Here is a 27464-nt window from a genome sequence, read left to right as displayed (position 1 = left end):
CATTTTGTTGGGATAATGGGAAGGAACCAGAGTACCAATGGAAAACCCACGCTGGCACAGGGAGAGAAAAGGTTGGAACCCACCCGGGATTTAACCCTTGATTTTCAGAACTGTGAAGTGTTAACAATGCTTTCCACTGGGCCCCCATTGTATTTGGAAGTGAAAAATAAGCAACCAGAAAAAATAAATAAAATAAATAAAGATTCTCCTCAATTTACACAGAATTGAGGTGGACACCAACTCTTCATTTCAACAGTAATTGGTTGCTACTTGGTTAATGTGAAGTGAAGACAGCTCTAATTATCACCAGGTTTTGTAAAGTGCAACTTGAGGAAAAGATACACTCTCCTTCTCCAAAGAAGTCTGAATGTGCTCTGCTGTAGTTAATTAGTCTGTCTCTATGAGACGACTGCACTGGTAGATATATGGTTGCCAGTTTGCCTCTGCTCTTGTGCAGTACTCATAGTGATCTCTGGGTGCCAGTCTGGTGCTAGAAAATAGGCAGGTAGGGTAGATGTGTGCGAGTGAGAACGTTGAATGGCAGCTGTTAGGCCTGGATTGAGAAAGAGCTGATGTTAAGAACGAAATGGCCAACTTTACTTCTCTTTTGGTGATCCTAACTGTATCTCCTTAATCCTCCTTAATATTCTAATATACATGTGAAGGATGAACTATTCTTGACAGCCTGGACTGAAAACTGTGAGTATATATAAAAAAAATACAGCCTCAGATGTGTTTATATTAATGTGTATAATTACAATTTTCGATCGTGTAATTCTATGTGCTATGTGTATGAGACATCGGATAGGTCTGTGTTCATGAGTAGTATATTATTGGATACCCCCTCCCTTTATTCATCCTTCTGCCCATGACACCATACCCCCCAGAGGCATGAAGCAGACTGAGGGGCTGGTACAGGAACAGAGCTGGGATCATGGAGGCAACACTGCAGGCATCTGCCCGCAGGAAGCGGCACCAGCCCCATGCATCTGGCACCAAGGCCTCCATGAGCCAGGAAATGGCACACCTCAATCCCCCCCTCCACAAACACACACATGCCCACGCACACACACTTGCACACACACTTGCAAACACACACTTGCACACACACACTTGCACACACACACTTGCACACACACACTTGCACACACACACTTGCACACACACACTTGCACACACACACTTGCACACACACACTTGCACACACACACTTGCACACACACACTTGCACACACACACTTGCACACACACACTTGCACACACACACTTGCACACACACACTTGCACACACACACACTTGCACACACACACTTGCACACACACACTTGCACACACACTTGCACACACACTTGCACACACACTTGCACACACACTTGCACATACACTTGCACACACTCTTGCACACACTCTTGCACACACACTTGCACACACACTTGCACACACACTTGCACACACATGCACACACATGCACACACAAGTTCATCAACATCGATCGTGATACAGACATTGTAGCTATTTTGTTTGGGGAATTGTTTGTTGAATTAGGGTTTTGCCACATTTTGTCATTTCCAGTATTCCGTGGCATTTCTATTTGTCCATTCATCATGCATACAGTTTAAAAATTGTGTGGACCATATTTACATAAACAATTCTATGGGGAATTCAGTGATGGACAATTTGACAATTACCCCCACACCAACACACACGCATGCTGAAGCGGAGCATCCAATTCCCTTAAGAATAGAGCTTTCGTGGCATAAATGCATATGTATATCTATGTACCTCTCTGTAGAGTTCATGGAAATGCAGTTTGATTTATTGTTTGCATGTGTTATGCGTGGGTGTTTCTGTTTACATGTATATTATGTATGTTAGCTGTACATACCATCACGTGCAGACAGAAAGCTTGGAAAACATATCTGCTTCTGTTGCCCATCATTCTCCACTCTATGGAGACAAGCAGCTGACAGAGCGACATACCCTCACCTTGCATTACTCCCATGCTGATGAGGCTGCTCTGGGCCTGGCCGGTAGGGTCGGCAGGGCGCTAACACCGTATTCGTATACTATAGAAGCTAGACTGCGGGGTACAATTAGGGGGGTAGAGAGCGCCATTCTATTGCTCACCTGTCAGCCGGACTAGGGATGTGCATGGGTGCAAATTGACACGAGTGCCACAGCCAGGCAGACAGGAGATCTGATGCAGGGACAAATCTCCCTAACAAACCATGTTATCCTGCCAGTCAGTGCAGAGGCCACCTCACATTGACCCCCGCACCACGTATTGGGCCGCTGCCTGTTTCCTGGCGGCATACGCCGACCACCACATTTCCTGTCATTGAGTTGAGATGACACAGCCACATGAAGACACAGCCAAAGTCATTATCTTCCATCAGCCGGGTAGAAAAAAAATGACTGGTAAAAACTAGTCGTAGAAAATGACCTGAAGGTCTGACCTGGAAATGGCACAAAAAGCTTTGAGATGGTGCTATAGTTCCTAAAAATGTCAGCGCACCTGGCCACTAGCCACTGGCCAAATCAACGGCGACAAACAAGAGCAAAACCAATCCTGTCAAAAATCTTTTTTTTTTTGTGTCCTCATAAAAGTAACTTGGGAAACACAGTGGAAGAAAAATTGGAGATTAAAAATTAAACAACATAAACACTTGCAAAGATGGCTGAACAACAGAGAAATATATAATATATACAAAAGTATATACTTTGAAATAAATTAATTCTGTGAAACAAAATGTTGTTCCAAAAGCACTTATTTTTTACATTATTAAAAAAGAAATTTAGTGCATCATCATAAATATATGTAAACACACAGAGAAGGATGCAAAACCTCAAATAATCTTGTACTGTGATCTGTCATTTGTCAAATGTTGCTTGGATAATGCACTGCTAAATTTACTGACGTTTCCCCTAATCCACTTAATTTTCTTTTCAGGGGAAAGCGTCCACATGAGCGAGCTGCTTATTTTAAAGTAGATGATTTTAATATGGACAGCCTCATAGCAGACAGATACTATAACCATTCTGTGTGCAGGCGTGGGTTAAAAGAATGTAAACTGCTGTGAGTAATGGGAAGCAGGCTACTACATCAGGTGGACTTAAAAGATATTTTTTCTTTCCGCTTCACGTCCAAAGTTGAAGGTGATGAGGCAGGTAAACAGTCAATTAATGTTTCCATTGCTTTTTAAAATGAGTAATGGTTCTCCATTGTGCAGACTTTATTAGGCAAACACTGTTGTTGTATGCGGGGCCAGTCCTCCTGGCTAGGCAAGCTCATCCCAAGCCATTGTTCTCTATCAGTGGACAGGGCTGATTCCTGTAATTAGCTGTCAGTGCAGAGCCCTCAGCAGCTTAGTGCTGTCCGCTCAAATCAAACTAATGAAATGCAATCCGCTCAAATGTCCTGGATGCATATCTGTAACAGGCCTACGCACACGAAAAAAGGGAAGCACGGCTATAGCCTGTGCCACAACATGGATACAGTCCCGCTTTTGCCAAATTTAAGATTCAACTCCAAGCTCATTAATTTGTTAATTCAGCACATTTTGACAGCCAATTAATGCAGTTGAGGAGGGGTGATTCGTAGCGGACAAGAGGTGCCTGAGCACCCACGGAGGAGTGGGGGTGATGAGGTCGGAAGAAAGAAGTATCATTTGGTTCTTTCCTTATAACAACCCCCCCACATCCCTTTAAATACACCATTTTATTTATTTACATAGCTTTTTTTTATATCAGTCTCAGCTCTGCCATGTTTTCAGCTGAATTGGAAAAAAAAATGGAATTACGGCCACCCGGTTTCTTAAATATATTGTGAGTCCAGACTGGTATCACAATGTCCTTGACAGAATTAGGATTAGTGGTTCAAAAATTTATTGATTGATAGAATACTTACTTTGTCCTGTGCCCTTTCTTGATGTGCCCAATCCAATAGGCTCTCACCTCTTGGTTGAACGAAAATGTATATCCGCAGTTTTCATGTTATAGCACTTTTATACAATTCTTCCAACTGCAGAAGATTCAAATAGGGATGAAACCCGTTTTTTTCCATTTATTTAGTTAAAAAAAGGACTAACTATTGTCTCTCAGTAAAGTCCAATCCTTCAAGTTAAAGTACCCCATAAGGTGACAGCGGAAGTTTTAATTAAAGGAACAGGAATTGATTAAAGTCTGGAAAATTGCTAGCCTAGACATCCATTGAGCAGTGTTCATAGAATAACAATCGCTTTTAATTACCGTATTAATAAATTGTTACATCGAATGGAGCGTAGTACATTCACCCAGACAGGCAGCTAGATAGATGTTGTGCATGTATAATATATTTGTTGTATTAAATGATCTTTACACAAATTTCATTCATCTGACACCCTCCCTCCCTCCGCTGTGCAGGTGTGTGCGTGAGTGCAGGGCAATGTGAACGTGCGAGAAGCCTGGGGGTATTGAAAGGAGCCAGGGTTTTGCCGTAGTGTTGGTGGGCTCGTGGGCTCCATTGAGCTGTGATCAGATGGGTCTCGGCCACTCGGGGAGAAGGCCTCAGGCACTCAACAACATTGCCAGTACTGCCATGTGTGAACGCTTGTTCTCTTCAATTAAAACAGTCATCTGAATATTCATATCACATTGCTTCATGACAGCTCTCAACTGTACATGCCTGAAATCGCTGTAGAGTTCAAACCATGTCCTGAAAGGGCACAGACACTGACAAAATTCAACTATTCTCCTCTAGTGGCAGGGTCGGAAAGAGTAACCACTTAAAAAATAATCTACTCAACGAAGAGTACCGTTACAGTTGATGAGATTACACTCGGGTGATAGTAAAAGTAAGAGTTTTTTTTAAATAGTTATTTTATATCCTTTTGAAATTAAAGAACGGAAGATTTCCAACCATCTATTATTTACTTTTCACGTACATTGTTGTATCTGGTTTTTATGTTTCATTTATGGAAGCTGTCTCTTTTCACATCTTGGGAAATGGAAAAGTAGACAAGTTGTTCCTTTTAACCAGGCCATATTGAAGCAGGTTCAGGTAAGGCATCTTTAAATGCAACTCATTACTCATTACTGCCGAGCCTGGGACCTTTAATATGTGGAGCTTGGCAGCAAGACCACCTGGCCACACATTAAACACTAAAGGCTGAGCTCCCTAATGACCACAGATTAGATCATTACCTTAACAAATCAGAGAGGAGTTTTCCTGGGCCAAACTAGCAGCCATGAGAGATATCAGGAGTAAGGATGAGAATTACTGTGTTGATAAGCAATGCCACCTATGAAACTACACTACACGCGTGCTCGTTGGCTGATTTGGCATTTGGAGTCTGTATTTGGGGGAAAGGATCAGACCTCATTGGCCAAAAGTGATGCAATGAACTTCTACTATCAAGGGAAGTGTTTCATAACTCAAGTTTACTCTGCTTTTGAGAATTGTTTTCCAATTTCCTGTTGTTTCATTTTTGGGGGCTATGGTTTAGTCTGCAGAATATTGTATTGAGTAAACTATACATTATACTTATAATAGATCACATTTATAGTGGTAAATTTATATAGCATAGGGATTAGGTAAGATGCATTTTGTGTGATGTATATGCGCAGGGCAAGATCTGTAAGAAGGAACACAATGTCACTACAAATGGTGATACGTATTCAGTATGCACATATTCTTTGTATCGAGTGACGTTTCGTTGTCATGTATGGATAGTACATATGTTTATGTCCATCCGGATGTGGTAAAGATGAAACGTTGCTTGACTCTGCTCTACAGAATGTTCCTTCTGGGTCAAAACTAATTGGTGCAGCAACATAGAGAGACTTGCTCTGATAATGACCACAAGCACTCCAGCTGCTCTCGCATGACCGACCTAGCAATGCCGAGCCAATCCCTTCTTCCCCTCCCTCGGTCTCAACACCCACTGCCCCTGAGCACACTTACACAGAACAGTGTTGGGGCAAGTGTGTGTGTCTGTGTGTGTGCGTGTGTTTGGGGTAAAGAGACACTAAAGATGGTGGATAAAGTGAGCATTTCTGATGATCATGGTGGGGAGTAAAGATTCATTCCATGATTTGTAACAAAGAACATTTCTTCAGTGTCAAGAGCTCATCTGTCTACAGAAAACCTCTCCTTATTTGTTCCACATGTGTCTGCTGCCTCTCAACACGACCATATGCCAAGCTCTGTTAAGAGTTGTGCAGCTCACCTCTCTTATCAAACAACTGTGACTGGGCTTTCTCACACTTCATTTTCTACATCATAACTTATTGCTTCCATCCTGTGTCAAGCCAATGAAGCCGAGGAAACACCTTAACAGCCACCTAAGAACATGACAAGAAATGAAAACCAATCAATCAGTAGACAGGCAAGCTAAGTGGAAACGGAGACGGAAGTCAATAATGAAAAGGAGGGCTCTCTTAAAGCTTTATGACATTCCTGTATAGATGGAGGTGCGGGTCTGGCAGTGTAGAGTGGCCTCTGATGTTCCACAGTGGTCCCCGAACCTTACTTTCATTAGTGGACCGGGTCATAAAGGGGAACGCAGAGCACCTGACGGCTGGCCCAGTCAGCGCCGGCACCCCTCTGCCTCCGTGTTTAATATGTGCCTCTGCCATGCCGCCGACCCTATAAAACATCTGGTGACACAAGACTCTGACTGTTTTAGCTAAGTCTGCGTGGTCCTCTCATAAACAGTCTCTGGTTTAATACAAGACAGAGGTGCTCTGGCACTCACAAGGCTGACTAGACCAGATTTAGCACGTTCATACAGAAGACAATGCACGGTGTCTGCATCCTACAAAGCATGAAGTTTTGTGTTTACTCTCAGACAGCGGTCCCAAACCTATTTCGTGGCAGATTTGTTTCTCGTTGACCAGGTCTAAGGAACCCCGGAGCCACATTATAACAATTTCAGGCCTACACTGTGACCATTGAATCCTATAAGATTTTGTGGTAGGTTAAAAGTTTGTGATGATGAGCTGTGCACAGAGGAGGACAGTTTTTACCTTGCAAAAGTTAAAGTCAGGAAGAGGACTGGGATCCTAGTGCTTTGTTTTTCTTCAATGTGCTGGTTGCATTTTTGTATTACTGGAAGCAATGGGTGAATTGAGCACTTTCAATTTTAATTTTGGAATACAATCTATTCATTTTTCATACCCAGACTCACTGCTCTTGGTTCATTTTTGGTGAAGAACGTACTCTAGATACATGTTCAATGATTGTAGTGACCTATCTTATGCATGAAACCATGTGTGTCTGTAGGTAAATAACGGCTGCCTTTTGTCAAACATAACCCGTCGCTCACATCAAACAGAATGCAATAACTGAAAATGTTATTTGAAAGGTAAAGTGCTGAAGTCCAAAACAGGTTTCTAACCATATCCAAATTGATTCAGGCAGAGGGGTTTTGGTTGGATCAAAGGCTAGTAGCGTGCCAGTGCAGCTTCGGACCACTTAGCACCTTTTCACAGGCTTTGATCACCTTATTAAGAGGCTACTCCAAGAACAGGTGGCACTGATAAGCATGGCCCAAAACTACACAGTGAAGTGTATTCAAAGCCAGTTTCCTCTTGTGTTATCACACAGACAAAAGAGGGAAAACAAGAGTGCGTCTCATCCATTTAAGGAAAAACACAAGCCAGTGATGTGTAAATAGCTGAAAACACTCCAGTAAATGAAACAGCAAAGATGAAAGTCATAATAGTCAGAGTCTTAAGGAGGATATTGACCACTGAAAGCATGGAATGGAAACAGAAAAACACAGACAAACAAAAAAAAAGGGGGGGGGAGTGGGACATATTTAGGAAGCCTTCCCAGAATTGAATCTGTACGCTGCCTAGAAATAAATGAATGTGAAAAGAATCAATTTGTTTGTTTTGCAGGCCACACAAAATACATGTTGCTATACTGTCTTTGAACTTGACCCTAATAAGAGAGGAGGTAGCATATTAAATCAAAACTGCTGAAGACAGCAAAGAATATGATTTGACATTTGAGATCAGAGTCCATGCTGGGAATGAATTCTAACAGGACTCCTGCAGCGGACAATGATTGCTGGAGTGTTTTACATGTTTATAGCAGTCACACCTATGACAGTACATGCTGTGTGCTGATTTCTAATACATTTTATATGTTTCCCAACAACTTTGCTATATTTATTAAATCACGCATTAATCCACATATTTGATCATTTTACTTGCATTGCATATGATTTTCCATATTCAGCAAGTGTCTCTCTTTGAATCTGATATGAATGAAAAGGCTGTGTTTCTTTCTGTAGCAAGGCCATATTTGCTGATGTTAGTGTGGCTCTAGAGCAGCTGCATTGGAAATTTCCATTTTAGTGTAAGCCACACGGGTATTCAGTGTTAACTTGTGAGCTGGCATCAGCCTGCCTATTCACATAGGGAATAACAAAAAATGTATGATAGAGGGGGTTTGCGACCAAATCATGGTGTACTCTGAAGCCAAGGTCCAGGCCGGCCTGCCTTGTCTTCTTCCATGGCATCCGTGTGCAATAAGAGATCATCAGGTATGTCGCCGTAAATGATCCAAATCCATTTCTTTGGGTGAAAAAATAATTTCATTGACAATAACTTGATATGTTCATTCATTTGCCATTGCTAATGAACAATTACATGATTTTCTTACCAACGCTACAAAGTTACATGTGTATGACTGTCGTGTAGAGTTGTGAGTTGTAAGATTATTTATTTTATTATTATGTTTTTTCAACATTCAATAAGGAATTAGCATAGAGGGTGAATATTTTCACATCTCTAAATAAGCTGGAGATCAATGCACACAAGTGAAGATATCACACATAAGGAAACACAAACTGTAGGATGTGTTGAGTATCTCTTGATTGGTTTTATGAGGTTTCAGAGTGTCACACCAAGACAAATGAGGTAATGAGGCAATAAAAAGGCAAATACATCAGCCACAGGTAGTAGACCTGTTCCTGTGATGGCTTCCATTAATCAATATTCTGGCCTTTCCCCTCTTCACAGGAAAGGATCCAAACTGTGGTGAGGTGTCAAAATTCTCTCTTCACTCTAGTCAGTAGATGTGTTACAGAAAAGAGAAGAACATTTCATGAAAATACTCACCTAGTTGTGCAGATTTTAATCCTGCTACTGTCTTGATTGAAGGAAAGACGTTGAAATTAAACTATATTATAAATGCATTTTTAAAAAACTATCCATTATCCATACTTTAAGTGATCATAAAGACCAGTGAGCAGAAAAGAAAGGTACATACAGAACACAGGATAACACAAACTTCCCATTGATATGAAACAAAACCGAATCAAAAACACAATGATAGTCAAAGCACAAAAGTCCACAACAGCCCAGACCTTGGCCCATGATAAAAATAAATGTGACACGTGTGAATGAAATTAACAAGAGATTTGTCTCACTTTTCCAAAACTGCTGCAAGTGAATTGGGCAGAAAACTACTAAGATGTTTCCAGTGTAGATGTTTGAACTGAACACCACATCGGCAATCAGTCACCTTCTTAATGAACGGGTAACTTCTCAATCCCAAAGTTGCTTTTCCTGTCAGTTGTAAAGTATATGAAAAGAAATAGTATAGAAAAAAATGTTCATAGCTTTAAACTACTTGTTACTTTTGCCAGCGGCATCACAGAAATAGGTCATGTCTATGTTTACGACTTACCAAATGATTAACTCCTGCCACATTCTGCAAATGAGAGACAGAAATCTACCTCCATCCCCCAGCAGCTAGCAGCACATGGTGAAAAAAAGGTTGGGGGCGGAAAAAGAGAAGAAGAGAAAAATAATTGGACTTCCCCAACCCCCATGTTTCTTACCCCCCAGCCCCCTAACCATCGTTCACCGGCACAATTAATAATGCCCCACGCCCAAAGAGAAAAACTATAGTTTGTTAAAGAAAATAAATAAATAAAAACAACTGTAACATATTGTTTCCTTTGTATACATTTGAAATAAATAAGTCGTATTATAGGACTGACCAATGTAATGAACTGCTGTAAAAAGACTGACATCCAAGTCATTCATTCATAAAATCCCAATGTGTGACTTACTCTAATTACAGAGCATGTCGGCCCCAATTAGCCCGCTGCATCTCCTCTGTTTCATTCTTAATTAACAAAGCCCTGGTAATTACAGGTTTCATGGTGTGGGGGTGGGTTTAAGGCATTAGCTGGCCTACGCAGCAAGCTGTTAACTCCATCCATGTCAGTGCGCATAAAGAACCATTTTTTTTAAAACAGCTCATCTATACATTTCCAACTTTCCGATTGTTGTTTTCTATTGCCAATATTAAGCATAAAAAGCAGTCTAGAAGCATGACGACTTTTAATAAAAGAGAGAAAAATTGGTCAAAAAATATACTTGGAAAAAAAGATGAAAGAAAAGATGAAGTAAAATGTTACAGAGAGTTCAGGTTGGAGGCAGTGAATGCGGCAATGTGTTAATTACACATGTAAAGCCCATTCTGTTTGGCAGAGGACACCTGCTGGCAAGAGAGAGGAAGCCGTCAAAAACAGGAGCTGCATTGGGTCAATCAAACGCTCTCTTCTCTAGGGTGATGATAGAGCTCTGATTACCTTTTCATATGGGTTTTAAATTGGAGGGCATTCTTAAAGAACACGTTATTCTCAAGGGAGATGTCAAGGGTTTAAATGTTGTAGGTGGAAGGTTCATCACTTAGAGAATTGGAAGATCACCACACCATTGCATGCTAAATTGTGGGTGATGAAGTGGTCCTGATGTTGAGCAGTGTTCTATTGATCTGATTGATATTGTAAATCAACGTGTAATTCTATTTATTCTTTTGTTGAAGCAACTGTTACGGGTGGGATAAAGTTTTTTCATAGGCAGAATAGTCAATGTAAAACAAATAAAATCTTAATAAATGCAAAGTAATATTCAAACAAGCTTATTGTTGACTCTAGATTAAAACTAATTGTTCTCATCATGTTGCTATGCTTCTTTGTACTTAATTTATTTTTCAAAGGAAGGAAACATTACAATGATCCCAGGTTTTATACTCTATTAGTCGTGTTTTACTTCTCTGGAAGGAAATGATATGATCAACTTCATGCCCATCAGGGGAGCTTGCGTACATTATGCCTTGGGTCTTACATCCTCATACATATTCAAAGTACATTCACAGTTCATTATTAACTAAAAAATATCTACTCTTTCTTCTCCTAGATAGCCACATTACATTCATTAAAAGGCAGGAGCACTAAGCATACCCAAAAAAAATAACGACACACATGCAATTATAATTCAACCATTCACCATCTCACATCTACGCATCAAAAACATCAAACGCCAGCCTGCTTAATGGTTGCCTCTATGTGTTGACAATTAGTACTCAAGGACAAACAATAAAGCAGTGGAAATTATGGAGTTCTGATGTATAAGGTTTTTTTTTCCAAACATAAATTTACCCTTCAAGGCCATTTGATATGCAAGTCTAAAAAGTAAACACCTTTGTTTCTATTGATCAAGAGTCATCCCTTGACAAAAGCAACATTACTACACCCGTAGTTGATTTATTTTTTCATAACTCTGTTGTTATATGGGTTCTGAAGTTACAGATCCATCTATACCAAGGACATTGCAACAATTAAAGTAGTTATACTCATGGCTAAACCAAGATTTGAATTAATGAATTTGTGGATACGTGTAGCCGACATTGTGACCAATCATGAGCCAGTTGACAAATGGTAACAGTACTGATCTCACATTTTCATGGCTTGGTAGAGGAGAACTTCTCCTGCTGCTGCTTCACAAACCAAGCTGGCTGTTTCTAATGAGACAGTCAGACAGGGAGCTGTCACACTGACTGGTGCTCCTGACATACGAAAATGAGACCAACAATTCACATGCAGGAATATCGGGGTTAGACGCGGAGGACCGAAAGGCTGAAGGAGCAAAATAGAGGAAAGGGAGGAGAGTGTCTTCGCAGCTGTCAGAAGAGTGAGTGACAGGTCAGAGAAGGTGGCTGAGCAGAAAAAAAAACCCCTCCAAGGGCCTTTAAGTGGAAACAGACAAAAGACACATCTCTGCATACAAAAGATTTACCGCAAACTCCCCTGTCTAGTTTGTCACTGTGATCTGACTTGTCTACAAGGAACTGGCAAGAATACTCTAAAGACAAGACTACAAGCAGAACAGTTCAATGATTTGCTTTTGAACGTAAAAATGCTCTCATTGTGTTAATTTCTTTTCAATCCAACATGTCATGAATCAGACTTGGCTCTTATTTCATCTTTAAGAAGGGTGTCACAAATATTTATTTACCAGATAAATATTGAAAAACACATCTAGTCATTCATAAACGATGCCACGAGACAATTCTCTCTGGTTGAGGACTTATCTGGTTATTGAATTATTGCTCCATTTCAATGATTCTATCTGGTAAACTATTCTGTCACTTGCCTCCACTGTAGATCCAGGTGCTTTCTCTGTGTCACTCACTTACACACAAATCCTGAGATTTGAGGCAGCCCCAGATTACGTTTCATCAGCGTGGGAGAAAAAAAATATGAAAAAAAGAAAAAATACTTGGGCTCAGCGACACTCCCTTCCTTCAAGGTGTTCTTGTTCCATCTGCTGGAGGGTCCAGCGGGAATACTTCTCTGTGAGTTCCTTCTTCTGTCCCAGTGAGCAGTCTTTCATGTCAGACAGGATACCAGACAGGAATCCCAGCTAGCATTCAGCTCCATTTAAGACTTACATGTTGACAGAGAGAAAGAGGAGTATTCTTTTATCTCTAAAAGGCCCCATTTTTTTTTCTTCGACAGCCCATAGTCACATGCCAAATTCAAAACGTATGTGGTATGGTAGTGAATAGATGACTGTTAAACTGTAGAAGGTAGATTGCAAGAATAAAAAGCAAGGAAAAAAACAATAATATATTAATTAAGCTTTTATGTTTTCAGAATCATGGATCTTGTGGAAATGCATTGAATTCTTGAAAATTACTATTACGAATTCATAGAGCACAACAAAATCTTAGGTTTGATGAATGGGTCTCCTGTATATTCTAATATTTTGGATTTCTGGAACAAATTTATTTTCACAAATATTTTGAGTTTTGTAAAGATACTGAAAGGCCTGCAATAACTGTCCGTTTTATGTGAATATTCAAATAATTGTAATATAAATTGAATAACCAAAGGCATAATGTTACATTTTTCTGGCATGGACCTTGGGTTCCTACTCAGGGACGGTGTAATTTTAAGAGTGAATGGTGTGAATAATGGATAGCAATTTTGCAGTAAACAGGCCCTACACTGAAGAGTTAAATAATGCTGTTTTCCATGTAATGCATTTTCTCCTTGTACATCAGATATAAATGACACTGCAAAGTCTAGTTTTCCCTGACCTGTACAGAAAGCAAATAGATGTTGAAGGTTGTTAAAACAATTTAAACCTCCAGAGCAGCAAAGACTATCTGTCAATGAAGAGTGTACACACGTCCTTAGTGGGCAAGGAGAGGTGGCTTCTGAGGCCTCACCTCTCCAGTGGAGTGGTAAATCAGCCATCAAGCATGTGACGGGCTCAGCACCCCCCTTTCTCTGCCCAATGAGACATGACCCTTTCAGCCCACATCCCGCCCCCTCCTTGACTGAGCTTTGATATCCGTCTCCGCTCCACTGACCAATCCATGGAAAGGGGGGCTCCCGCAGCATTCCTCCAGACCAGCCGGACGAAGCAGCTGAGCATATCCCATCATGCAACAAAAGCCCAGAGGAGGCACATTGACTTTTGGGAGGAAAGGGTGCTGGGGGAGGGACTAGTGATGCTCAGACGGCCCCCTCAGACTTTCAGCCTAATAGAATGGGTCATCATCTGAAGTCGCTGCTGACCCGGCAGGGGCCGACAACTGTTTCCTGTCTGCCGGCATCAGCTTAGCGAGTGGTGAGGTCCGAGGATAAGATGGACGTACTATGTGACCGTTGCTCTCTAACATGGCCACCTTTGAGAGCCCAACTTAATGTTCTATTGGAAAGTGGCACAATGGATGGCAATCTTTCAAGAGAAATAAATGACCTGAAGTGAACTGAAGGAAATGCTATATAAGGCAAACTGCTCTGAGTGGTTATTAAGACGCAATGCATGATGAGCGCTAGTCTAAAAAGTGTCTATGGCATCAGTCTCTAAGTGAAGTCACTGCAGTGTAACTCTCAAGAGGCTCGGGAGCAGGTTGCATTATGGAGCGACCTTGACACCTAATGCCACCAGCTGCAGCAAGCGCAAACACAGCCTCCGCTTCCGCACGGTCCTCTGAGAGAACTGGCAGTTTCACTCACACACGCTCATCTTGCATCACTCTAGAAGTAAAACAAAACCTTGGATCAGAGAGAAAATGAGAGAGACAGAGATTAAGGAATTTACTTCCAGCTGCCAGGTGAGGATTGTGGTTTTCAAAGGATTCCAGAAGTACAATAAAGTTGCAGTGGAAGATCAATATCTGTCTTTTGTTGACATGATCTTATTTTTGATCACTTAGAAATGATTTATTTTCCGCCTGGTGAGCTCAAATGAAATGTTGTATACGTAAAAATTCATAGAAGTAATAAGATCCCAGATCATGTGTTGGGATGAGAGTAGAGACACTGGAGGAAATATTTCTCAAGACGGCATAGCATCATGCCTTTTGTATTATATCCTTAAGAGTACTATGAGTTTTATTTATTTATTTTAATAACAAATACACTTATAATATCACTTACCATTATTACACCGTCAAGACCAAAACTCAAAAGGTTTGATCTTTCTTTTGCGAAACAGGGAGGAACTGACCCATTCACCAAGAACATCACAAAAGTGCTCCTTTGCACATACACACTCACACGAACACACGTGCACACACACACAACACACACACACCGCCATACACTATCCGACATAACTCAAGGCTCCAATCGGCATTCATGTGCTGTTGCCCTGCCCAATAGATCAACGGACAATAATACCCACTTAGCTATTACTTGTCAAAAATAGCCACTTAAATGGCGATAATTGGATGCATTTCTGTGGCAGTACAAATAATGGCTAATTACTGCCTCCACTTAAGGCCATAGAGAAATTCTCTATCCAGTGCAAATGGATGAAACCACTGAGTTTTAGCCACAAGGATCCCCTGCAACTTCAAACCAACCTCTTTGTTTCATGTCCAGTCGTGGTGCATTCCCATATATTAAACAGCTCATTGGAGATTGTTCAGTGTCAAGAAAACACCCTGTAACTCCCCCTAAACAAACACCAAAACAATATTGTGAGTCAAAATGTTGTTTAGTCCAGGGCATTGAAAGGATTGAGCTTCTGCCTCACAAAACTTACTGTTGTCTGACCTATTTCTACAAGAGTATGTGTGGCCAAAAAGTGATCAAGCCTCATCAGATGGGATGAAACAAAGTTCCACTGCTCTCCCTCAAAAAAGCATCATTCAAAGCAACAATTTACAATTTTGAGGACATTTTATGAACAGAACTATAAAAATTTTGTTGTTGTTTTTTTTTATCCAGTTTCTTTGCTTTATCAAAATCATCTTTGAATACAACAATGAGGTTTAATTGTATTTTAGACGTGTTTTGTGCATTACTAATTGGAGCCGATTCTCCGATATTACCCCTTGACATTTCAACGGCAGCAATTTGCTACCTATGATATATTGTCTACACACACTTAGCTAATTAAGACAGCCACAGTGGTATACATTCCTAAGCAGATCAAACACTACTACTATTTTGATGTGGGAAACAGAGGAAGACGAGTCTCCACCAACACTGTTATATCATAATCCCAGTTCCTTCAACCTGATTAAAACATTTCAACAAGAGAAAGAACTGCCTACTGGGTACCGCAGAGATACTTGCTATAGAAATATCACAACAACCTCATTAGTGAGAAGGGATTTCATTTGGAATATCTCACACTTCACTTTTCGAGAAACGTTCGTATTTACCGTAGATTTAAAAGATCCAAAGTGAGCAACTGAAGCTAGCTTCTTTCGTCCTTAATTGCTGGCTTCAATTGTCCATGAATAAATCCATGTTTTTTTTTCTATCCCTCTCCTGGAGCTCATTACTGGAGAGCAACAAGCAAAATCTCTTTCTTTCTATCACCATATCAGTCTCTGAACTCTCCGTGTCTCTATAATTCTCTCGCTCCTTGTCTTTCTTAAAAGCGGAACTCAATCAGAGTCACAAACATTCAAGAGGATTAGTGTATAATCCTGTTTTCACTTTCATTTTCCACATATTCAAAGACAAGTCTGTGAAGCATGCACTTCTTAAAGGATAGGCTCCGTGGTAAAATAAATTGAGGCACTCTGAAAAAAAAAATAAAAAAACTTGAAGAGGTGGATTAAAAGTTTTTATACTACTAGAAAACTGTGAGCCGACAATTTGTAAAATTGAAAGAATAGGCTGTGGATGTGTTTGCTTGTGTAATAATCCTAAATGATTTTAGGATTACAGTAACATGTTTAAACAAATATTTTTACCCTCTGGTAATTGGTTAACCATGTGCAACAAGCATCAAACAAGTATAGAATACACAGTAATTCTTGAATACCTGCAAAAATTCTTTACTGAGTAATTCAAGCCCGTGTGTATCACTACTCGTCCCAAGGGGGAGATTGTGACTGCTGCACCAACACAAGAATGACCTTGTTTCCCCAGGAACCCCCTGCTTTCCCCTCCCGCCTCATACAAACACATTAGAGACTGGACAACACACACCTGATCTGTGTCACTCAACACATAACCCAGAAGGTAGTGTTTTTAGCACTGTTTGAAGCAATTTGTTACTGGTTTATTGGTTTGTTTGCACTAAAGATTGAAACATCATCATTAATCAGCAGCAAAAAAAAACAATAACAGCTGAAGACAAAACATTAAATGTTTTTTGAAAAAACAGTACAGCGATACAGTATTTATTCATGGTGATGCACTACTATAACCCACATCAATCAGGGTGAGATAAAGAGTATTAGATTGAGTCCCAACAGCAACATGTTTTCAGAAATGATATCAGTCATCATTGTATGACACAAGCTGTGTTGTTCAGTTGTCAACAGGTCCAAAGCTGTGGGATTACTCAGGAGCTGACAGCTGTCTGTTCCAAAGTGACACAAAGCCACATGCCATTTACCCATAAGATATAATAAGTTATTGGTCAAGTTGTTTATATACATTTTTTAAGATTATTTATTGTACACCAAAAAAAATATCTTCATAAAAGTGGTCTATGAAGAACTCATTTATTTGGCAAGACCTTCTGAAAATTCCCTCTCAAAAAGGCATTTATGTTTCTTAAAGAAGAAAGTTTTGTTCTATCTGCCAGTTCTTTGTGTTTGGCCTTCTGGTCTTCAAACAGAAAAAGTAGATTTTTGGGTCAACTGCTGTTAATTGATTCAAGCGTAATTGAATATGATTAATCACAAGCTCTAATCAATTTGATAATTCTTTTTAACCAACTCCCATTGATTAAGTTGACTATAACATAATTTTACATTATTGCAAAATAAAAAATGCTGCATACTTTATGTATGATTTAAATTAGAATAATTTTCCTGTCTTCATCAAGCTGTCGGATACATTTGTGATTTGAAGCTCCTTATTTTCTGTCATTACATACAGTTGTGCCTAAAACTGTACTGCATGCATGCCTTCCTTTTTTCTTCTATGCCAGACACATGGGCAAGGCATCTATCTCCATTTTAGTCCAGGCATCCAGTTAGCCTTTGAAAAGCAAGGGCTGCAGTCAGGTTTTAAATGTTTATGGTGAGCGTCTTGGTACCACATGCTATTTCAGTAGCAGCACTGTTGTCAGGCTTTCCGATTTATGACTCAAGACACACATATATTTAATTTGTAACCAAAGACTTCCTGTTTCCCTTGGCCTTCTCAGAAGTCCGAATCTTGGAGTGTTTTCTCAGGTCAGGGGTTAAACAAAGGAAACATAGTGCTGGCTTGCTCCGTGGTCAGTGCTGGGGGTGTCGCGGTGGCTTCCAACTTTGAGCACATGGGATAAAAGGTTTAGTTGTGATATCCGGCAGGTGGGTTTGATCAGTGCAAGGACTTAAAAGTGGACAGACCTTTTCCTTCAACTAGGACCATGCAGAATATGTCTGGCAATTTCAGCACTACATTGGACTTTACTGTAAATATATTATATCCATACTTTCTTTCTTGCAAAATTTCTCTGAGTAGCCAAATACTTACAACCGAAAGGTATAAACATTGGTATTGAATTAGTTGAAATGGCATCACTAGTTTCTTTCCCCCCCCACAAAAAATAAATAAAACTAACGAACCGAGGGCTGCAAACTAGAGTTGAGCAACACCACCTTCACTTTTTCATACATCTGTCTGATACCACTTATAAAACCTTACTTTATGTTACCTTTTGTTATGGAGAGATATTCAAAATGAATCCAGCTAAGGCCTCTGCAGTCTCACATCAGATTTTTGTTTAATTGCAGCAGTTTTCGATCAAACAGATGTAGAGTAGCTGCTACAGCGTGAAGGCAACACTGCTTGGCTCTGTGCTATAAACAGCACGGAGGCCTAGGCTGCTGTTACAACCGCTGTCACATTTAGAAGCTTTTTATGACCCATTCCTCACCATATGGGGCGCGTAAAAGGCTTGTGTGTGTATGAGACAAACAGCAAGGAGGCAACATAAAAGATGGGGCCAGTTTTGCCTGAGTGTGTTGGTAGCCGGCTCTGTTTCATGGGACACAGTAATGTTCTGGAAAGTCCACTTCAATGTGATGACACTCGCAATGAATCAAACATTTCCCACAGAAACAATGAGTCCCATATCTAGAAAGGCTCAGCTAACGTGCACAATCCTCCATCCTCTTTTAGCATCCCACAGTGCCAGTCTGCTCACCAGCGTAGGGGCATGTAATCCCAGCGGCACCATTGTGCAGAACAGCAGGTATTTCCCGTAGCCACTGAGCAGTGGATTCAGTTGAATGAAAATGCTGTGGGAGAAAGAACAGTTCAAGCTGACTCATTACTTCCTGTTTATCAGTCAACAATATAAAGAGGAAGGTATAGCATTATGTCTTCTGGAAAACTTTTGTTTCTCATTGCAACAACTCTGTGGCTTGCCTTTAGTCATTTGAATAACTATATTATAATTAGTATACATAGTATCTTTTTTTCCTAACTCAGGAAATAAGAATAATCTGTCTTGATATATCAGTTGCATCATTGACGTTGCACTTATTTATTTTTTCTTAAGGATGACAGCTTCACCGTGTACTTTGGTTGTAGTATTTTTATCTCAGTGACCCATTTCATTAGAGCTTATGGAAGGAAATTTCATGAAAGTGGAAGAAAAAGGCTGATTAATCACTTATGCAAATTACGATTAGTTGCAGGCATGGACAGCATATACTGATTAACTGGCACAACATTCCCAGTAAGGTGTTTCCAGTTTAAGAAAGTTTGTAGTTTGTAATTATGAATTTTGTCAACTTTCCATTGTATCCAATACATTCATTCAGTGGTAATTGTGGCCTTTCCTTTTAATACATGTTTGTTGTTTTGCTATGTTTAAAAAAATAAAACAAAATAACATTTAACTCAATGAAGAAAATACATCTATGTATGTTCTTGGGCATTTCTGCATCTGACATACAGTATGACACAGCCTTGAATCTGTGTAGGGGACAATTAAATGTTTGGACCATTAAAAGGCAGAGAGACAACTTGGCTGCCCAGCCTCAAAAGGCTTGCTTCCAATCACACTTAATGGGTCCCCCCATGAGATAATGAGCCAAAATAAACATCTAAATACACTCAAGAATCTGTCAAAACAAAGAATTGTGATATCTTAAAGTGGCATTTTCATCCACCAGCCAGCTACAGTAAACTACATCCGACCAAACATTTGTGACATAATCTGAAAATGCTGTTGATACATGTCACCATTCAGCAATCAACTACTGGACCAAAATACTTCTCCTGGGGGCAAAAATTTTATTAGGCGACATATAATCATAGAATTAATTACCCGAGAAGTTTTATATTCATGTTGTGCAAATTTAGTTGAGAAAAGCATTCTTATCTTCAGTGCAATTAACTTTAAGAACAACCTTTCTTCACTTGAAATTTAAACATGCAAGACATCAGTACTATGAGGTTATCTGGTTTCTCACATCACCTGAGCAGTGTGTCTGGATTGGGAAAATAAAGTACTTTGCTGGACTGGATAACTGCAGTTTTATCATACTGTTGATGGGCACTATGTGTCCTGATAGTCTTTCCAATCTGGGTTGATTTAGCGGTACCTTACCATCACATTCATTGGTATCACACATTGTTTTGTTGTCTTCCAAGCGGATGGATTTTGATGTATTCCTGTCTAATCTGGCTAAGGAAATGACATTGATTGTATCTTATGCTGAAGCAGCATGATGGAAGTTCTGTCCTGCAGCCCTAGTGAGGTGCATTTGTCCCCCCTGCACTGCTGCACTGCCAGTTGGCAAGTCTAACCCAGGAAACTGTCAGTGTCGATTGAGCTGAGTGGAAGAGGTCTTGCTGAAGGAGCCTTGCTAGTTCCAGGGCCCACCTCTGTTTCCAAAGCATGGGAATAAAGAGCTCTACATTCCACAGGGCTGAGCTGCCAGCTTTCCCCCTGCCCATAGTTCACAGGGAACCCTGAATGAGATTAACAAAAGCGTTCTGTTGGACCTCTCTTGGCCAGCTTCCACGTCAACAGCTCGCAGGGTCAAGGGTCACACTAACTACATTCATTCCCAGCAGACCCCTTGCTCCAAACACAGGCTGCCAGTCGCACAAACTCTGAGCTTTTCCTCTAATCCCCCGAGATATGTCTGATCTTTCCACATGTTTCTGCTCAATTAAAGCAATATCACACCTTGCAAATAAAACAGATAAAGAAAAGGAGCGAAGGAAACATAAGAGAATGTGGCCCAAAGAGGAACAGAGTGAAAAAATGGAAAATGTATGGAAGCTAGAGAGTGAAAGGGGCGGAGTAGAAAGACATTCGTCGCTAGGGAAAGTCACACACGTGTACAGCACATACACCTGATTACACAGAAAAAGTACTACAAATATACCAAAATAAATGGATACATTTGTGATTTGTGAAGGTGAATGTGTTCGCTTTGGATACTAAAAGTATCGCATGACGAGTCACAAGATTTGTTTTTAAATCTTAATCTTTATGTTGATTTTAGTTTAAGTGGTGGTTTTGCTAAAGTACATTAACTCAAGGATTGGTCTGAAGTGAAAATAAAAATAGTGCATAACATGTCAGAATTTAAAGATGATTTATGGTTGTTAGTAGTATTGACCTCATTATAAACAGCCCCTCTATAAAATGGCATTTTTCTTCTTGCTTCTCTCTCATGCAGAAAAACCACCATGCCTCCTTATTGAATCGCTAATCCTGAGAAAAGTTTCTGTTACCATGACAGCATGTGGCAGGTAAAGTGTATGAAGCCCAGTTCGTGTTTTTAACAATGCAGTCATCACTTAATCACAATTTACCAGAATAACACTGTCAAACTCTAGTGCCCTCAACATTGCCACACAATTAAGGGTTTGTTGATAATTAGTGTTCAATGCTGATAACGGTGTCAACCAGTGCTAATTTCTGACAATTTTGATTACCTTTCTTTCACCTAATATTCCCTTAGTGTAGTCAGCCAGCTGTTGCTTTAAATAGGAAGTCACTCTGCCAAATTGCAAGGTCAGATGCCGAAACACTCACTTTGGTGTAAGTGTCATATACATTTAAATACACTCACCATGAAGAAAACTGGACAGGAATTGGGGAAAATGACAGAAAAGTAATCGGAGCAAGACTGAAGGAATGTGCCTGACAAGAACAGTTGGAAAAGATAACTTTATCAGTTTCAATCGGTAAAAAACAGACACAGGAAGCAAAACAGAGCATGAGATCCTCAGATATAGATTAATAAAAAGGCTAACATCAGTCTTTGTGTCCAGATTATGGTATGACAAATAATTGAAATGCCAAAGTACACTATTAAACAGAATTAAACAAGAAGTGTTTAGATGGCGAATCATAGTCTTGTCCTTGATCTTTCTGCTTTACTCTAAGATAGATCCAGATCCCCAACCTCCTGCCGAGGCAGTGACCCGGAGGATGGGAGGCATTGGCCAGCTGCAGGCTCCACTAGGCTCCTGTACGTTGGGGCCAAGGGGTGGGGTGTAGAGGGGTTTTGTTGAAGTGGATGGAAGTAGAAACACGGAATGGGAGCAGCAGAGAAAGGCAGCTGATGACAGCAAGAGAGCAGCAGAGGATATTGCACCCCGAGACACAACACGCAAATCGAAGGGATTGAGTTTCAAAGTCTTGCAGGAGAATTTCCTTCCTCACTCTATTTGTGTACAGTTCCAGCATCCCCCCGCCCCCACATGACTCAAAAATTCTGAAACACGTAAATATAGATATTCCTAATCAAAAATGATTTTTTTTGGTATCAGATAATCTATCGTTGGAGAATGTACAGGTACACTGCATCTTTTTCTTTCCTTGTTTTAAAAATGATAGCCAAAGTATGTCCTTTTAAAGTTATGAGTTTTTCTTTTATTAACAATGATATTTTCCCATATGTATTCTCACAGATATTTAATTATATCTGAGACACGCCCTTGGACAACACATTTTTGGTCATGTAGGCCATGCATTCAGCCTATTGTACTGCAAATATTGTGGCCTACATGAACTGTGTCTAGTCGTTCAAATTTGACCGTGCATTGTGGAAAATGTTCCCATATACTGTCAATAGAGGGCGCTAAGATGTAGTATGTGGCTTAGTTAAAACCCCAATTGACATACTATTTTTAAAACTAAATATTCACCATTCAAAAATGAATGTCACATTTAATTGTGCAACTCCTATATAATGATTCAACTGTGTTTTAAAATGATGTTTTATAGTGTGAATGCATAAAATAACTGCACTGTTCTTTTTGTGTATTACTTAAACAAGCTGTCAACGGAATGTTGTTAAGTATGCATTAATAGACACAATTGCAAAAGACAAAAAAAAAAGGAGAAAACATCAGACATTCACTCTAGTGCAAACACTCAGCAAACCTACGAGCATTACCATAAGGCACAGCTCCAACATGTGTAACCAAATAGTCAAATCCCAACGATGGTGGTTTATGATCTGTTTGATAACTTGTGTGAAACAGCATTCCCCGTTCACTTATAAATCCCCGCTAATCCCTGAGAGGTAGTGACAGCTGATTTAGAGACGCTTGGGGCTCCGATGGTGAAGATAAACTGAAGTACTTTCGAGCAGCAAGGTCTGCCGAGGGTCTATGGAGTTTAAATCACTCTTTAAAGAGACAGCGAGAATTGGCGTCACTGGGAGCCACTGGGTTGGCAGTCAGACCATGCTGTGGTCAGACCCCAAGAACATGCCAAGCCGCTGTTCAGGTAGAATGGTGAGTTTGTTGAAAAAAATTTAAATGGTGGAAAGAAATTGATTGAGTAAAACATTCTAGTCTTGTGAAAATGGGTTATGGGGATGAGAAATGTCAATGCAAAGGTGAAAAGGAAAAAATATAGAGGTAGCGGTATGCCCGTTTAACATGGCTCAACAGAAATAGAGAGCAAATTATGGTTAACACCACGGAATAAAAAAGATGGAGGCCGTAGGGGCATAGGGTGGAGGGGACATCGGGGTGACGATGAGCCCCGGGGCAGGGGTGAGACAGGAGGTGCGAGAGACCTGGTGGCAGCGCTCGGGCCTGGGTGGTGCGGCGTTAACAGGCCCCTGGGGATCCGGTGCTGCAGGACCATATGGGGAGCAGTGAAAGGGAGGGAAACAGCGGGAGCTCCACGTTGACAAGCCACCACTGCCCCTGCTTCAGCTGTTCCTCTGGAGCCCTGGGGACTTGGGGATTAGACGCACACAACAAAGACAACACACACACACACACAAACACATACACACACTTTTACAATACACTAAGGAAAATGAGAACGAAAAGCAATCCACTCACAAAACAGTCATGACAAAGGTAAAAACGATCACATGCGCACACGTATAATCATCCACAACTGATGTACTTGCCCAATAAAACGGAAAGGAAAGAGTCATCACGGAATCCATGACAACACAGTGTAAGTGCAAAGTGGCAAGGCCAAACTCATTCCACTTGCGTGTTAAATTGACCACATTGCATAGCGAATGAAGCCTACACTTTTCCAAAAACAGGTACAATTCTGCACACCAAAAGAAAATATACACAGGAGCTGACACATTACTTTTTCAGACATTCCAATTCAAAGGTTGCTTCATCTTATTAACATAATATTTGTGGGATTGTTAGATATATACTGTACACTGATTCCATTCACAGGCAATCTTTGCTTGTCTCCTCATTCCTTTTAAAGCAGTGACAGAGAAGTGCACTAATGTTTCTCAATGTGAGGTAGAAGAATGCAGAAATTTAACACACACAAAGCACTTTAATAAGGAAGTGCGGCTGCAGATTTTATGGCAGCGTTACCCAGATCGGTTGCCAGTCAACTACGTGGCACATCCACCAAGAACATTTCATACTGTGCAAGTAACATATGCAGCTTCAGTACAATGGTATCTTTAGCTGCCTACACTGGCCACCTGCCAAGCCTGCTAACTGAAGTTTCATCTTAATCTAATGATCTCTAAAACTCTACTTGTGTTGTCTGTTCTGATCAAATTAAAGCTTATGGTCCTTGTTTGGGTTGTGCTTGCGTGTGTGTGTGTGTGTGTGTGAGTAAACCAAATCGAAGACTTAACACAAGCGTTAAATCTTCCCCATGGAGGCAAATACCTGCTGCTTGCTCCATCTCTGTCCCTCTTTTTAGCCTGGGGCCGTGAAAGCAGCCTTGGCTAACATTAAGCTGCTTTTCCTGGGGCTAAAAGTGAGTACCACCTGTCTTCTTCTAGTAAAGTAAAAGTAAAAATTAGGTTTTCCCTTTTCCTCAATCATCCATCTTCTCTGAGACAATAGACGTCATGCCAACGCTCCGAGGTGGAATTTCCCTATAAAATCACAGGTAGCCCAACTATTTCTTGTTGTCATCCTCTTAAAAACAACATGTGTAAGTTGCTGTGAATTTTATTTGATATTAAACAGTGTGCAGTAACTATTGGCTGATGGAATTAGATGCAAAGGATTTTTTTTGATGAAAATAATGAAAAGCAGAATCACATTAAATGTACACATTTATAATAAAAGAACAAGTTGCTGAATTCTATGTTCATTTCACATAAAATAAATTGTGAAACGAATATAGTATTATGCTGGAATTAGCGGGTATGCTTTGATAGCTAATCAAAAGGTTTAACTCTTCTATTTTAGATGGAATAATGTCCGAGAACTTTAATCAAGACACAGGGGAACGAGCTCGTGTAAAAATACATAATGCCTCCCTTAAAGGGGCATCATTTATCTCACTTTGGCTCTACAGAATTAGGTTGACCACCGTTATATCATCTTTATGAAACTATCGAAATTCCAGTCGCTTGTATAAAACTCATCAGTGATTTCACCTTAAAAGGAATCTGTAGAAAGGTTACTTAATTGGAATAACCAGCCCTTTATTTTGAACTAGTCCATAATCCATTACTCTATTTCGTGAGGAATTTTAGCGAAAGAGGAGGGAAACAAATAATCAATTGTCAGAGTTAGTGCTTTCTAAATTATAAATGTGAGACATCAGCCCAAGCCAAAGACAAATTGTTCTCTTCAATTTGATAGACTCAACATTCATCCTAACAATTTTAAATTTTTCTAATATTCAAGTCTTCAATTAAGCGGCTTTGCATGTTTTAATAGTGTTAAAAACAGACACCTGAGAACAAGAAAACTGCAGTCTCGAAGGATAGAATTCCAAAGTTTTTAAATAATCTTGGACAAAAAAAGAAAAAGGCTCACAATTAGGCAGTACAGTTATTTAATATTTTGTTATGTAGGTATACATTTTGGATAGACAATTGTGCAGCCATTTTTGATGCGATGTGTATGTCATCAAAATAAGTTGTTTTATTCGTAGTTTTGATGTCATTCTCAAGGTTTACTACGGACTACAGAAGGAGATACTGTATTTAGCTGCTGGCTTTCTGTATACAGTTTGAAAGAACCACTCAAGAGATAAAATAGAAGTTGATTTAGAGCAAATCTGAGTCATTCACAGAATCAAGTGTGTGCGTGTGTGTGTGTGTGTGTGCACCTCATGCTTCAAAGTCTATGTGTGTGTGTGTGTGTCCCAGTCCCAGAGCGTAAGGTGAGAAGGTTGTTGTGCTCGGTATTTTATTGTGCTTTGGCCAGCAACTGAGCCAGACTTTTAATTGCAGTATCAGTTGGAGGAGGGGCCACCGGGGCGCCTCGTCACCCTGCTGTCGTGAGCTGGGAGCCTGGGAGTCAGGGCAGGTCCTGATCCTCTCCCAAGGGGCACGCCACCCCAGCAAACAGTCACCTCTTCCTCTTGACGACGCACACCTGAGACTCCTGGCACTCTCGCCCGTTGCATCCAGCCCCCAACCCCCGTCAAGCGCCTTCCAACTCCACCCCTTTTAGCGCACTTTCTCTCCACTTCTCTCCTCAGCCTCACTCCCACCAGCCTTCTGACATTATACAGCTCACAACATCTGTCTATACACATCCACTAATCAATAAGCTTGACTCGCAGCATATTGACGCTGGCATCGGCCTCATTGATCACATCCAGACTGTGTGGTTGTGTTTTCAAAGATAATTGGGCCCGGGAACTAGCTTCACTATGAGTGACAGTGAGTTAAAATGATAATCAACTGGATATAGTCCAAATACAATCCCAGCAGGACCAGCTGGACACCAGGCAGACAATGCTGATTTCCTACTTTTAATAGCACTTTTGTGTCGGAGTCGCCAACAACTACGAGTCATCAATATTAACAACTGAAAGGGCTGATCATTGCACGGATTTAAGAAAAGAAAATAACAAAAAAATGGTGAAAACATTCACCCCATTGGAAGTTATTAGAATGAATTGTAGCCCAACAGTAAACATAAACAATATGTAGTATACTTGCTCCAGTGTGTAGCAGCAAAGTATCGAACTACAGTGTACCCCACACTGCCTTCAACTCACTTTCAAGCTCCATTGTCAGAGAGATGATGCAATGCTTTAATAAAAAGACCGGCTCATATTGATAGTCATTATTAAGTGACCTTAGCCAACCCCATTATGTTCCCATTAGAGGCAATAACATAAACAGCAACCTCATTTGTTTCATTTGGCCGTTCTACATAAAGAATTTAAAATTTAAATGACACTGGATGGTGACAAAAGAAGACAGAGTGTTGCCTCACTTCATTATTCTACAATTTACTTCAGTGACGTCATTAACTCGTTCAATCCCAGCCATTTTTTACAAGATAACTCCATGAATACTGGGC

General features: G+C 40.3%; 1 long non-coding RNA gene across 1 annotated transcript; it reads left to right on the top strand.

The window, feature by feature from the left end:
- Window positions 1-469: 469 nt before the first annotated feature.
- On the top strand, window positions 470-26941 carry LOC144215954 (uncharacterized). The gene is made up of 4 exons (XR_013330533.1): window positions 470-699; window positions 16692-16784; window positions 21407-21479; window positions 26381-26941. It is a non-coding gene; the product is annotated as an uncharacterized LOC144215954 (long non-coding RNA).
- Window positions 26942-27464: the final 523 nt, after the last annotated feature.

This window comes from Stigmatopora nigra, chromosome 22, assembly GCF_051989575.1.
Source record: "Stigmatopora nigra isolate UIUO_SnigA chromosome 22, RoL_Snig_1.1, whole genome shotgun sequence".
Taxonomy (NCBI): Eukaryota; Metazoa; Chordata; class Actinopteri; order Syngnathiformes; family Syngnathidae; genus Stigmatopora; species Stigmatopora nigra.
This window is presented reverse-complemented; position numbering and strand designations above follow the sequence as displayed.